This window comes from Scyliorhinus canicula, chromosome 7, assembly GCF_902713615.1.
Source record: "Scyliorhinus canicula chromosome 7, sScyCan1.1, whole genome shotgun sequence".
Classification (NCBI taxonomy): domain Eukaryota; kingdom Metazoa; phylum Chordata; class Chondrichthyes; order Carcharhiniformes; family Scyliorhinidae; genus Scyliorhinus; species Scyliorhinus canicula.
Window position 1 is genome coordinate 22113077 of NC_052152.1, and position 14883 is coordinate 22127959.

A 14883-nucleotide genomic window follows, 5' to 3' on the forward strand; every position below is an offset into this window, starting at 1 on the left:
GGTCACCATCTCTACTTCCAATGACACAATCAGGTCACTCTGGTCAGACACCTGCTTCTCCACCTCTTGGATCATCGCCCCCTGCATCTCCAGGCGCTTCTTCATTTGTTCCAAAGTCCCGCAAAGAGGTGGCACTACCCTTTTAATCACCTTTGACCAGTCACTTTGCATTTCTTTACACTGCCGCCAAAATTAGTCCTTAATGAAGCTCACCATTGGCAGTTTCCAGTCGATGATGACCCTTGACCCGCCGCCATTTTTCCAATTGATGCTACGCCACGAGTCTCCTCCAACTCTTCAGCCAGGGCTTGCACTGTCGTCTGTCATGTTTGATACCCCGTAAACATGCCCATCTGGGGGTGAACTGGTCTGCCTCCACTCACTGTACAACCTTTCTGCCAAAATTCCCCGAAGTTCGGGTAAAAGGGACCAAAACCAATGCCTCCAGGCAGGAGCCACCCTGTGTGCGACCATTCACACCATGGCTGCCACTAGAAATCCAGCTGTCTCAGGGAAACCCATGGACGGGGGCACACATGGAAGGAACTCTATTTCTCACATTCAATGCTTACCCTATGTTTTTTGCAGCTTTTTCTGATTTTAATCCAGAGTTCCAGTTTTGATAATATTCTGTTCTTGTTCTGTGGATACCTGCGAGAGCACTGCTTCCTAATAGAAACCATTTGCTTTCTTTGACTAGATGGCAAGAGAGTGAGGGGGAAAATGGCTTGGAACAGTGGACTTGGCACCAGTTCATTGCAAGGTAGACTCTAAATGGAAGGATGCATGGGCCATCAATTCCGTTTAGGACCAGATATTGGGCCAAGTGATATTGGGCCTTACTGATTATCAATCTGTCTATCTCAGCCTTGAACATGCTTAACTGCCTAGCCTCTACTGCTCTCTGTAGTAAAGAATTCCACAGATTCACTATCCTCTGAGAGAAGAAATTCCTCCTCATCTCTGTCTTATTGGGTGACCCCTTACTCTGAGATTATGCCCTCTGATCCTAGACACTTGTACAAGAGGAAACATCCTCACAGCATCTACCCTGTCAAGCCCCCTTGGAATCCGATATGTCTCAACAAGGTCACTTCTCATTCTTCTAAACTCCAATGAATACTGGTTCAATCTGCTCAACCTCTCCTATAAGACCATAAGACATAGGGTCACAATTAGGCCACTCGGCCCATCGAGTCTGCTCCACCATTCAATCATGACTGATATGTTCTCCTCTTAAGAAACTCCCTCCATACCCGAGATCAACCTAGTGAACCTTCTCTGGACTGTTCCAATGTCAATATATCTCTCCTTAGGTAAGACGACCAAAACTGTTCACGGTATTCCAGGTAGGGTCTAACTAGTGCCTTGTTTTAGCTAGGCTTCCATTTTTTTATATTTCATTCCCTTTGAAACAAAGGGCAACGTTACATTTGCTTTCCCAATCACATGCTGTACTCACATTCTAACTTTTTGCGATTTACGCACGAGGACCGCCAAATCACTCTGTGCTGCAATTTTCTGCAGTCTTTCTCCATTCAAATAAGGATGCCAATCCATCCCTGTTTTATTTTCCCAATTTTTTTTTTTATAAATGTTTTTATTCAGTTTTCATATTTTATATTGAACAAATTACAAATTGTTAGGAGAAAGAAAAAAGAAAAAAAAACAAACACGCAAAAATTAACATACATATTTACAGGTAAGCATCTTCGTAGTAGTAACTGCGCCCCCCCCCCCCCCCCCCCTCAACATGTTTATTTAGTTTGGTTTTGGGCCTTAGCTAGCCATCGAACCCCCGTAACGAACCTGTAGCCCCCCCCCCTCCCGCTACCTTCCCCCGACTATTCTTCCTCTTGTACATTGGCCACAAATAGGTCCCGGAACAGTTGCATGAATGGCTCCCACGTTCTGTGGAAGCCGTCGTCCGACCCTCGGATGGCAAATTTGATTTTCTCCATTTGGAGAGATTCCGAGAGGTCGGACAGCCAGTCCGCAGCTCTGGGCGGTGCTGCTGACCGCCAGCCAAACAGGATTCTACGGCGGGCGATCAGGGAGGCAAAGGCAAGGGCGTCTGCCCTCCTCCCCAGGAATAGATCTGGCTGTTCTGAAACCCCGAAGACCGCCACTATCGGGCATGGCTCCACCCTCACTCCCACCACTTTGGACATAACCTCGAAGAAGGCTGTCCAGTACTCCACGAGTCTGGGGCAAGACCAGAACATGTGGGCGTGGTTGGCCGGGCCTCTTTGGCACCGTTCACATCTGTCTTCCACCTCCGGGAAGAACCTACTCATACGGGTTCTTGTTAAGTGGGCTCTATGTACCACTTTTAGTTGCGTCAGGCTGAGCCTTGCGCACGTGGAGGTGGAGTTGACCCTATGCAGTGCTTCGCTCCAGAGTCCCCACCCGATCTCCATCCCCAGGTCGTCCTCCCATTTCCTCCTTGTTGCGTCCAGTACGGTGTCGTCCCTATCTACCAGTCGGTCATACATGTCACTACAGTTCCCTTTCTCTAGGATACTTGCGTCCAGTAGGTCTTCCAGTAGTGTCTGTCGTGGCGGTTGTGGGTACGTCCTTGTCTCCTTTCGTAGGAAGTTTTTGAGCTGCAGGTACCGTAGCTCGTTCCCCCCAGCTAGCTGAAATTTCTCTGTCAGTTCGTCCAGTGTTGCGATCCTGTCGTCCGTGTATAGGTCCCTGACTGTCAGTGTCCCCCCGTCCTGCCTCCACCTTTTGAAGGTGGCGTCGGTCAGTGCTGGTTTGAACCTATGGTTGTTGCAGATGGGAGCCCTGTTCGACATTTTGGTCAGGCCAAGTTGCTGCCGCAGTTGGTTCCAGGATTGGAGGGTGGCTGTCACCACTGGGCTGCTGGAGTGTTTTTTGGGTGGGGATGGGAGTGCTGCCGTGGCGAGGGCCCAAAGGGAGGTTCCCATGCAGGAGGCCTCCTCCGCACGCACCCACTCAGCTTCTGGCTCCTGGATCCATCCCCTTACTCGCTCGGCTGTTGCTGCCCAGTGGTAGAATTGTAGATTCGGGAGGGCTAACCCTCCCCTGGTTTTTGTTTTTTGTAAGACCTTCTTTGGGATCCTAGCATTTTTACCCCCCCCATACGAACGCCATGATGAGTTTGTCCAGCGCTTTGAAAAAGGCCTTGGGGATGTAGATCGGAATGGATCTAAACAGGAAGAGGAACCTGGGCAGTATGTTCATTTTGATCGTCTGAACTCTCCCCGCGAGGGAGAGCGGGAGTGTGTTCCATCTTTGCAGGTCCTTTTTAACTTCCTCCGTCAGGCTGGTGAGGTTCCATTTGTGGATCCCTTTCCAGTCATGGGCTATTTGGATCCCCAGGTAGCGGAATTTATGTCGGGCTTGTTTGAACGGCAGCCCCTTTAGTGCTGCCCCCCCCCCCCCCCCCCCCCCCCCCCCCTTGCGGGTGTACTGGGAAGATCTCACTTTTGCTCATGTTGAGTTTGTAGCCCGAGAAGGCTCCAAACTCTTTCAGGAGCGCGATGATTCCGTCCATGCTGCTTTGTGGGTCCGAGATATAGAGGAGCAGATCATCCGCATAGAGTGAGACTCTGTGCTCTCTACCTCCCCTTCGGATCCCCCTCCAATTTTTTGCTGCCCTGAGCGCGATTGCTAGCGGTTCAATTGCTAGTGCGAACAGCAGCGGGGACAGTGGGCATCCTTGTCTGGTGCCCCTGTGCAGCTGGAAGTATTGGGAGTTGGTATTGTTGGTCTGTACACTCGCCATGGGAGCGTTGTACAGGAGCTTTACCCAAGCGGTGAACCCTGTTCCAAGCCCGAACCGCTCCAGTACCTCTATGAGGTATTTCCACTCGTATTTTCCCAATTAAATAGTACGTAATCAGGAGCATGAATGGTAGACATGAGCAGTTAGCTATGAAGCAGTAACAATGGTTTATTTTATAATCTATAATCTTTATTATTGTCACAAGTAGTTACTGTGAAAATCCCCTAGCCGCCACACTCCGGCGCGTCTTAGGGTGCATGAGGGAGAATGGAAGGTGCTGACAGATGTCAGAACGTTTGTGGAGGTCAGCAGGACGGTGCAGCCTCACTAATCAATCCGCACTTGTCACAGGCAGTAATGTAAGAAGAACTGAAATGCTGCAATACTGCAGACTCAATGGAAGGTATTTATTTATAACATGGTTATAGAGTTGCAGCATTGCCTGTCAGAAATACATTCCCATGGACATTGCTCGTGTAGGAGCTGTAGTATTCCCTTTTCTGCAAGGGAAACCAAATTGCTCTCTAATTCCGAACAAACCCTGTATTTTGGGCAATTAATTTTGCAAAACAAAAAAAGTGGTTATGTAAGTAGTTATTTGGGGTAACTACGTTATGTAAGAAAACACATAGCTCCCCAATAGCTTAGCAGATAAATGCGCTGTTTAGTGTCATACTTAACCATGGAGAACAGAGGTTCCAGAATCAACCCTTAGTCTGTGCAAAATTAGCCGTTCGCAGCTATAAAAGCAATGGTACTTCTCCAGTGGAACCTCGGTAGCCTTGGATTAGCAAGAGGAAACTAGCCAGGATTCCCACTTCTGGTCACTGTTGATTGGCACCCTTCTGAGTGTAAGGATCAAGTTTACGTGAGAATGTTGCCAACATTCAAGAGCTACAAAACGGCTGAAATTGTCTTTTGAACCGTATACCCCAGCAGGAGGTCAGGGTTGGCTTTAGGAACAAAGGCATATGTATACAGACGTGAACACATTTTAGGGATTCAGGTGACATTATCATATTAGTCTGTCAACTGAATCTTCTCAATGTGTTGCTCCTTTGAATACATCCACTACGATGTTCCATTCTGGGTTAACAGATCTGCTGTTGTGTTGCTCTGTGATAGACTTAGGACTGCAGTACAGTAGCTAACTTGATGTGCCTCAATAAAGCAACCTCTTAAAATGAGGGTGGGGTGGATCACGTAATTGTATCTCGCTGTAAGTCACTAGGGCCCTTATAGAATGTTTATCTACTGGTACATTTCAACAACTGTCATTTCATTCATTTTCTTTTGCTTTTGAAACAAAGTCGGACACTCTGAAGTATGAAGTCTGGTGTGTTTGATGTCAGCTAAGATGGATATGCACTAGACACCAAGGTGTTTATATGTGCACTTACAAATCTCCCATAGCCATGTATCTGATCAGTTATTTAAAATGTGCCCCAAAATGTTGGAATGACAAGTTAATAATGAGCATCTGAGACCTTTTGAATAATAGAACATAGAACAGTACAGCACAGAACAGGCCTTTCAGCCCTCGATGTTGTGCCGAGCAATGATCACCCTACACAAACCCACGTATCCACCGTAACCCAACAACCCCCCCCTTAACCTTACTTTTTAGGACACTATGGGCAATTTAGCATGGCCAATCTACCTAACCCGCACATCTTTGGACTGTGGGAGGAAACCGGAGCACCCGGAGGAAACCCACGCACACACGGGGAGGACATGCAGACTCCGCACAGACAGTGACCCAGCCGGGAATCGAACCTAGGACCCTGGAGCTGTGAAGCATTTATGCTAACCACCATGCTACCGTGCTGCCCTAAGGCATAATAATAGGACAGTCTCTTTCTTAAACCAATGGAATTTTAGGACAGAAACAAGAGAGAAAAGGATGGAATTAACTGGAGTCAAATTAGATTTAAAAAGAGAAATAAAAAGAGGGAAAGTAATATTAGATTAGGAAAGATTTAGGAGTGAGTGATTAGATATGGGGACAGGAAAAGTCAAAAAATTAAACTTTTTAAAAACCCTCCAGGAACATCTGTAGTATGTGTGCTGTCAACTGTTCTCTTTCTGAGTCGTCTGATGTTGAGTAGATTATCATAGAATTTACAGTGCAGAATGAGCCCAGTCGGCCCATCGGGTCTGCACCGGTTCTTGGAAAGAGCACCCTACCCGAGGTCAACACCTCCATCCTATCCCCATAACCCAGTAACCCCAGGCAACACTAAGGGCAATTTTGGACACTAAGGGCAATTTATCATGGCCAATCCACCTAACCTGCATATCTTTGGACTGTGGGAGGAAACCGGAGCACCCAGAGGAAACCCACGCACACGGGGAGGATGTGCAGACTCCGCACAGGCAGTGACCCAAGCCGGAATCGAACCTGGGACCCTGGAGCTGTGAAGCAATTATGCTATCCACAATGCTACCCTGCTGCCCCAGTAAGGTGTCTGGGACATAAATCAACCCATGGACAGAGTCCTTACGCTGTGCAATGGCAGCTCCAACTTTCGATGGTGAATTGAATTCCTATTTATGGGCAGATCCAGTAATTTCTCGAAACCCATGGGGAGGTTGACTGCAAACTTCCATTTTTCTAGGCAAACAAATCATTCAGCAATTTGTGGCTATTCACAACTTACAGAGCATTTCATCCTCACCGCAAATTGCTGGAGGGGTGGTGGCGGGCTTTGTATTAATAGCAATGATTGCCGTGAATCCACTCTTGTCTTCCCAGCAAATTCCAGGAAACTTTAAAAAAACAATAACAGTGCCATCCTATGGAGAAACTACGTATAGCAATTTTTATTGTTATGACACGGTTACCCACTGAATTCAACAAATTAATGATGTGGCCAACTCAGAGATTCTATATACGTGTAAGATATATAGATATGTACTGGCTTCTACTTGTGTCTTCCTATTTGATGGGACAACTTTGTATTGATGTTCAATGCATCTGGTAATATTGAACCTGCAAGTGTTTTTTTTTATTAATCAATATTCACTTCCAGATTATGCTTGGCAGGTTATAGCATCCGATTACCCATCGTGTAAGAACAAGGGGAGTTTTATAGGTTTATGGTTCTGAACTAGAGAAGATGGGGCATGCCGTAAAACAAATTGGGAGGTCTTCTCATGCAACTCAGTGAGTACTTTAGATGGAAATGTTCTACTGAGTTATAATGTCTGTGTCCTATAATGTACTATCAAAATAGTAGTAATGTGTTCAGCGAGAGACTTTATTTCTTTACCCTTTCATCTGTGATTTTCAGAACAACAATTTCTATCTCCACATTGCCTCTCAGCAACTTAATTCAAAATAATGTACACATAAATTCCATTAACATTCAACCGTAAAAAATACGTGTAAACAAAGAAATGTTCAATAGCATAGATTATGATGACTAAAGTTTTGTTTAGAAATTAACTAATCAGTAAATTAAAAGGTTCTATTGAAGTTAGAAGCTGTTCAAACAAAGTTGAAACACAATTATAATATCATCAGTGGCCAGGAATTTAAATGAAATTGTTCCAGTATTCTATACATAATACCATCCTGCATTTATTTAAGTTGCACTATAGTGATAAGGGGCGGGATTCTCCGGCCCCCCGCTGGGTCGGAGAATCGCCAGGAGCCGGCATCAATCCCGCCCCCGCCGTGTTCCGAATTCTCCAGCACCGGAGATTCGGCGGGGGCGGGAATCGCTCCGTCCAGGTCGGCGTGTCCCCCCCCCCGGTGATTCTCCGGCCCGCGATGGGTCGAAGTCCCGCCGCTGTCAAGCCTCTCTCGCCGGCGTGGATCAAACCACCTACCTTACCGGCGGGAGCAGGCGGCGCGGGCAGGCTCCGGGGCGGGGCGATCTGGCCCTGGGGGGTGCCCCCACGGTGGCCTGGCCCGCGATCGGGGCCCACCAATCGGCAGGCGGGCCTGTGCCATGGGGGCACTCTTTTCCCTCCCCTGCGCATGCGCGGGGATGATGTCAGCAGCCACTGACGCTCCGGCGCATGCGTGGACTTCTGCCGGCCGGCGAAGTCCCTTCGGCCCCGGCTGCCGTGGCGCCAAAGGCCTTCCCGCCAGCCGGCGGAGTGCCAATCACTCCGGCGCGGGCCTAGCCCCTCAATGTTAGGGCTTGGCCCCAGTCTCCGCACCTTTGGGGCGGCCCGATCGGAGTGGTTCACGTCACTCCATCACGCCGGGGCCCCCTGCCCCGCCGGGTTGGGGAGAATCCCGGCCAAGGTTCTGTTTGTGTTAAAATGACTGACCTGTCTAGGTGCAAAGAGAAACAACTTTTCGATGTCAGAAAATGACTGTATTAGACTAAAAGGAGAATGCAACAATACTGTCAACTCCTGAATATCCCACTTGCCAGTGAATACAATACATGTTGATTTAATTACTACCAGTGACGTTTTAGTGTTGTCTTGTCTCAAAACATTGCTGCAAACTTTACAAAGTAGTTTTTTTAATGTTTTAATTCATTATGTAATATTATTTTATAGTGTTGGAATGCAGATTGGTTTATATTCTATTTCACTTCCTGATATTTGTAGTAGCCATTATTTTTTTATGAAATTTATAATAAAAAATACTTTATTATTGTGTCTTCTGTTGCTTCAATGGCTGTGTGGGTTATTTTTAAAATTCTCCAATTTCTCCCTTCCTCATTTGATTGGCTCTTGCCAAGTTAGAGTTCTGCATTGCTGACAGCCCTCAACCTAACTTGATAGTTTACCAGACGACTTGGATTGGTCAAACTGGTGCTGTTTAGCACAGGGCTAAATCGCTGGCTTTGAAAGCAGACCCAGGCAGGCCAACAGCATGGTTCAATTCCCGTAACAGCCTCCCCGAACAGGCGCCGGAATGTGGCGACTAGGGTTTTCACAGTAACTTCATTTGAAGCCTACTTGTGACAATAAGCGGTTTTCATTTCATTTCAAACTGGAGGTTATTTGACTGTATGGAATACCGCAGTCTAGCTCAATCCTGAGTGTGAGAGCTGTTTAGACGCAACAGTTGCTTTACTTCTTTCAATTGGAAACCTCACAAAAACATATTATTAACCTTTATTATATTGGGAACTACATTAGAATCAGAGAACGCTACAGTGCAGAAGGAGGCCATTTGGCCCATCGTGTCTGCACAAACTCTCTGAAACAACACTTCTCCCCCTCCCACCCCCCCACCACGGTCCACTTTCCCATCCTATCTCCGCAACCCTATCTAACCATTGGATACTAAGGGGCAATTTAGCATGGTCAATTCACCTAACCTGCACATCTTTTGGCTGTGGCAGGAAACCGGAGCACCCGGAGGAAACCCTACGCAGACATAGGGAGATTGTGTAAACTCCACTCAGGCAGTCACCCAAGGCCAGAACTGATCCCGGGTCCCTGGCACTGTGAGGCAGCAGTGTTAACCACTGTGCCACCATGCTGCAACTCACCGGGTTATGGAGGAATAGGATAGAGATTTCCACCTGGCTCTTCTCACAATGATAAGAATTTCTCATCATAACTACCACAGACATTGGACCACTTTGTGCACCTCTCCACCGAACATGGGTGTCACATGGCACAGATGACAAATAAGGGAAAGACAATAAAATACAATTTTTTTCAACCAAACAACATTGTTTGGTAGGAAAATAGTATAACATTAATTGTTTGTCACTGTCTCTCTTGAGAAATATTAGCTGACAGTTCAAAAAGAACACTGCCACAGGGATGAAGTATGAAACCTGATGGTGACAGAAACATTCTAATCACTGCTTCTTTTCAAATGTTTGAGATGTTTGTGTCTCTAAATTGAATATTTAAGAATTAATATAAAGACCAAAGCAAGTTCAATATTTTTCAGGTAATGGTGTTGTCCAAATAGCAAGGAAAGAAAAAAAAGTAAAAACTCCAGGAAATACTGCTGTCTCAAAGCGCCAGGGACCTGGATTCAATTCCACTCTTGGGTTATTGTCTGTGTGGAATTTGTACATTCTCCCTATGTCTGCGTGGGTTTCCTCCGGCTACTCCAGATTCCTCCCTTAGGGCAAAGATGTAAAGTAAGTAAGCAAAATTGCCATAGTCCCACGTGACTTCTGGTTGGCTTTCCCATTTGAGGGGGGAGAGCTGACTGGTGGTAATTTAAACTGAAGATCACCACACCTCAGGTGACGGGCAAGGTTGAGAAGGGAGGGCCTTCATAAATAACCTCAGCCGGTATGGGAATTGAACCCATGCAGTTGACCTTGCTCTGCATCACGGCCCAGCTGTCTAGCCAACTGAGCTAAGTTGGCCACCAAAGATGTGCGGGTTGGGTGGATTGGCCGTGCTAAATTGCCCCTTTGTGTGCAGGTTAGATGGAGTTACAGTGATAGGGTGGGGAAGTGGACCTGGGTAGGGTGCTCTGTCAGAGGGTCAGTGCAGACTCGAAGGGCTGAATGGCCTCCTTCTGCATTGTAGGGATTCAATGGATTCCATTCTAAGTTCTGATGAAAGGTCATGACCTGAAACGTCTTTTTCTCTCTTCCAAAGTGTTGCGAGATCTGCTGAGTATTCCCAGAGTTTTCTGTTTTCATTTCAGATTTCCAGTATCCCCAGTATTTTACTTTATAATAAGGAAAAAAACTGAGCCTGCTCTTTACCAGTTCGTACAAAATGTCATAAATATATTACAACTCCCCAGATGGACCTCTCTGACAGATTTGTGACAATAGCAGAAAGCAAGCACTGCCAAGATGTTGGATAAACAATATCGCACTGTCACACATTCCTAACATACAAAGCTGCTGTGCTCGGGTGGGAAGAAAAACTACTCAACGTTGCCATTCCAAATCACTCTTCAGTGTCACCGAGTGGGAAGTGAGAGAGGCTGGGCATTGGACGATGAATGGCTTGCCAATCTGCACATTGACCACCTGAGCAGTTAAGAACGAAAGGCCATGCTTGTAGGAACATATTGCAACAATTGTGAGCACTTTTACCAGAGGAAGAAAGGAGACTGATGGGTGAAAGATGCACAGAGTTAAAAAAGGAAATTATTAAAAGGATATGATGCATGGATGCGCCCTTCCAAATGATGATGGTGCATGAGATATTTCTATCAGGGAGCCAAATCTGATTATGTTATATGTCCTGGTCACCAGGGCTCCTGTGAGTCACTGATGTTTGAATATTTGTACTGCTTTGCCACATGAGTAAGTGTCTTCAATGGAACACATCTGGATATATTGGAGCACAGAGACACTGCTCCTCAGATTGATGAATTATGGAGAAGCGATGGACTACAACATGAGGGAGCCCAGAATCCAGCAAAGTTACAGTTTGCATTCTTCTTGCATCTTTCCAAGAATTAAATACATCCAGTTTCCATGCAGCACCGTTTGATGAATATTGCCATCGCCCTTGTGCTCCCTGACGCACATTGGCTCCCAATCCACCAACATTTCAGATTAAAAATTCTCATCCTTGTATTTAATTCCCTCCATGGCTTCATCCCTCCCTAGTAACCTCCTACAGCTGCTACAACTCTCCGAGATCTCTGTGTTCATAGAAGCATGGAATCGTAAAATTTACAGTGCAGAAGGTGGTCATTCGGTCCATCGAGTCTGTACCTGTCCTTGGAAAGAGCACCCCACTTAAATCCACGCCCCCACCCTATCCCCACAACCCAGTAACCCCACCTAACCGTTTTGGACACTAAGAGCAATTTAGCATGGCCAATCCACCTAACCTGCACCTCTATTGACTGTGGAAGGGAACCGGAGCACCCGGAGGAAACCCACGCAGACAAGTGGAGAACGTGCAGGCTCCGCACAGTTACCCAAGCCTGGAATCGAACCTGGGACCCTGGAGCTGTGAAGCAACTGTGCTAACCACTGTGCTAGCATGCTGCCCCCGTGTTCCTGCAATCCCGGCTTCTTAACCATCCCTGATTTTTTTTCTCCCCACATTTGGTGGCAGCGCATTCAGTCGCCTAAATTCCAAACTCCAGCATTCCCTCCCTAAAACTTTCCTCTGTTGGCTCCTCATTTTGATGCTGCTTAAAGCCTGTGTCTGTGACAAACTTTGGGCCAGCTGCCCTACAGCCTCCTCTTGGGCCTCAGTGTCATTTTCCTGCTCCTGCAACTTGGAATGTTTCACGATAGTAAAGGTGAATTATAAATACAAGTTGTTGTTGCAGATAGTGCAAGAAAGGACCACGCAATGCTTCCCCCTCAGTGGAACATGTACCTTTTCCATGGGCTAACATTCTAATGTGTTTAATTTCCTGAGGAAATGATTGCAGATGAAAGTATCAAAATTCCACCTCCTCTAAAGTCATTGGATGGAAGCTACAAGATATCAATCCAATTTAACAATCTAGCTTGTCTAGCCCAGTCCAGTTGCTTTTGAACCCGTCCCAAAGAATAATAGCAATAATCTATATCTAATACCTTCAAATCCATTTCAAAGAGATATCCATCCAAATCCTCCAGAGAGAGGCAACCAACAAAACAGCAGCCACTTTTATTCTAAATCGACTTCCACCTCTGTTATTCTGCTAATGAAAAATTGTGAAACGCCCCCTTAGTCTCTTTTCTTTTTCAATGCAGCCAGGTCAGACTCATGCTGGAGTCATCACACGTACAGAACAGATACCATAAATAAACCACAACATAAGGTGATAGGACCCACCAACGCCCATAACTAATGATTATAAAACTTGGATTATTAAAGGGATGCCTGTTGAATTTGAAAAAAAAAGTTATATGGTGAGAGGGGGGACTTATATCTGACACTTGCACGATCAGGGGACTCTAAAACGAAATCTGAACTGTTAAAATTCCATGAAGCATTACCCTTTTAAGCCGTTGGGCCATTCTTACAACTGGTAGCAATCAGGAGAGCGGCTGCAATGGGCAGGAAATCTAAAATTAGTTTTTACTACCTATAATAGAAGATTTACGGTATGGTTTAATTTGTCGTCTCCCAGCTGAAAAGGGAAACTAAAACAGCTAGTCCTGTGCATGGGCTCCAGCCTCCTCTCACAGACTCACTCTCGCTATAGTGATCCCACACAGGGCACTCACAGCACCAACATGTTCAGCAACCCCCCTCACCACCACCCCCATCTCTTTTACTTCGTTCCTCCCCCCCCCCCCCCCCCCACTCATTTCCCCTCCACGTTTTGTTCTAGTTTGAAACAAAATATTTTTTAATCTAATATCAGACTCGGCCTTTTTTTTTAAACTTCCCTTTTCTCTCTGAAGGTGGGGGAAATATGGGATTAATAAAGAGAAGGGTCTTTTGGCGTTGCTCATTTGCTGGTGTTATCTTGATGTGAGTAACGGTGCTGTTTAAGTGTGATTAAAACCCGCAAAACAGATGACTCCAGCTCGAGAAACTCAGTAAATGATACAAGAAAAGTTACTTTAATAAAAGCTAAACTGACTTTCCTCTAATTCAACCCAATCAATTATTTTCCGCAACGCTCAATATTTATCAGCCTCCTTTTTTTTAAATTTAAGCCGAAATATAATGCTACCATTTTTTTAAATCTCAAATTAAAAGTATGAGATCTGGATGTTCCCTATTATTGGTAAGCAGGACCAGCATCTGGACAGGATGGCTGAAGCAAACGGATTCGCTCCTGGCTTTTTGAAAATCCCAAGGAAATATGATCCGAAAACTAACCCAGATATTACTTTTTAAACACGTGTCAGATTAGTTCAGACAAGGGGCTGGGGGTGGGAGGGGAGCGGATTTTGTTCCCTATTTATCAGTCAGCGAGGAGGAGACATTGTTAACACAAAGTTGGGGACTCGATATAGTAATTAACCAGGGAGAGGGAGAAGGGGAATGGGGTGAGTCAGAGATAAATGGGGAGAATGTAACGGTAAAGGTGAGCAATAGGATGAAAAGCGAGGGAAAGAGGCGTTTTGAAGGAAGGCGTGTTGTCACAACGAAAGGTGATGATGGGTTGGTGGGGATGGGGTGTTAAATGGGCAAAAATCTCCTCGCCTGCAGATTTAGAAGCCTCCCTGGGCTCTGATGTAAATATTTAATGTTGAGGCTTCAACACTTGCTTTTGCAGAAAACAACAACATTTGGTTGTGGGGGGGGGGGGGGGGGGTGGACAGTGTGTGGGGGAGTAGGAGGAGAAGCGGGCAGGACCCTGACCCCTGAAGCAGCTCCTGGCTCCCTCCTGATGTGAATGAAAGTCATTCCCTGCATTCGAGCTCTTCGCTCGTCCGTTATTCGCCTCCCACAATCAAGACGAACAACACTTTTGTTTTTGCTGTTGTTTCTGGGGTTTTTTATTGACCAGAAAAACACACTATTTCAAGACTCCAATCAGGATCTCACGTCACGGCAGCGTCTACACTTTCACTTTAGATGGACAGAAGTAAACATCGAACATCTGCACAATCATTTGAACTGTATCCCATTCGCTGTAAATCATAACATGGCCGAGGGGAAGGGGGGGGGGGGGGGAACAGAAATGTTTTTTTTTCTGCATTTGTAAAAATAAAACACGTTAAGAGTTGCAGATGGCGAAGTTAATGCCTATTTATTTCCTCTAGATGCGATTTAACATGAAGCTGGGCGGCTGTGTGCTGCGGTGTACTTACAGAGTCTGGAGCAGTCAGGCAGTCGGGTGGCGGAGGTTCCGCAGCGAGTGCTGTGAATGGGAGACTGGGTGAATGGAATTCCTTGTTTCCCTGAAATCTCCAATCACGGATCAGTGAGAGTGCCCAGACTCCCCATACACTGTGCAGCGTAGCCAGACAGGGGGAAAAAAAACGGGAGGGAGGGAGGAGAGAGTGAGACGAGAGTTAGGCAGGAAAAGAAGGACGGGAGAGTGTGTGTGCCTGTGTGTTGGACAGGAAAAGTGAGTGGACAGAAAAGGAGGGAAGAGACGGGCAGGCAGGGAAAGTATTGGGGCGGGAAGTGAGAGCAAAATCTGAAAGGCAGGAGGAACCCCCACAACCAAATGAAGCGAGACAGCCAGAATGGGATGGGTAGCAATAAGATTCACAGAAGGAAGAGAGTGATATGTTAACACACAGGCGGAACAGAAAACCACAAATGAATGAGAGTCGGAAGTAAACTTTAGAGGAGTGGAGACAACATGG

General features: G+C 46.3%; 1 protein-coding gene across 3 annotated transcripts in view; it reads right to left on the minus strand.

Annotated features, from left to right (window-relative positions):
- Positions 1 to 14511, minus strand: part of erg (ETS transcription factor ERG) — a 311232-nt gene extending 296721 nt beyond the window's left edge. The window contains exon 1 of one of the 3 annotated variants that reach the window (XM_038801502.1): positions 14380 to 14511. The gene's annotated coding sequence lies outside the window, so the exon portion shown is untranslated. The remainder of the gene's footprint in view (positions 1 to 14379) is intronic. The other 2 variants (XM_038801499.1, XM_038801501.1) reach the window with 2 other exon arrangements.
- Positions 14512 to 14883: the final 372 nt, after the last annotated feature.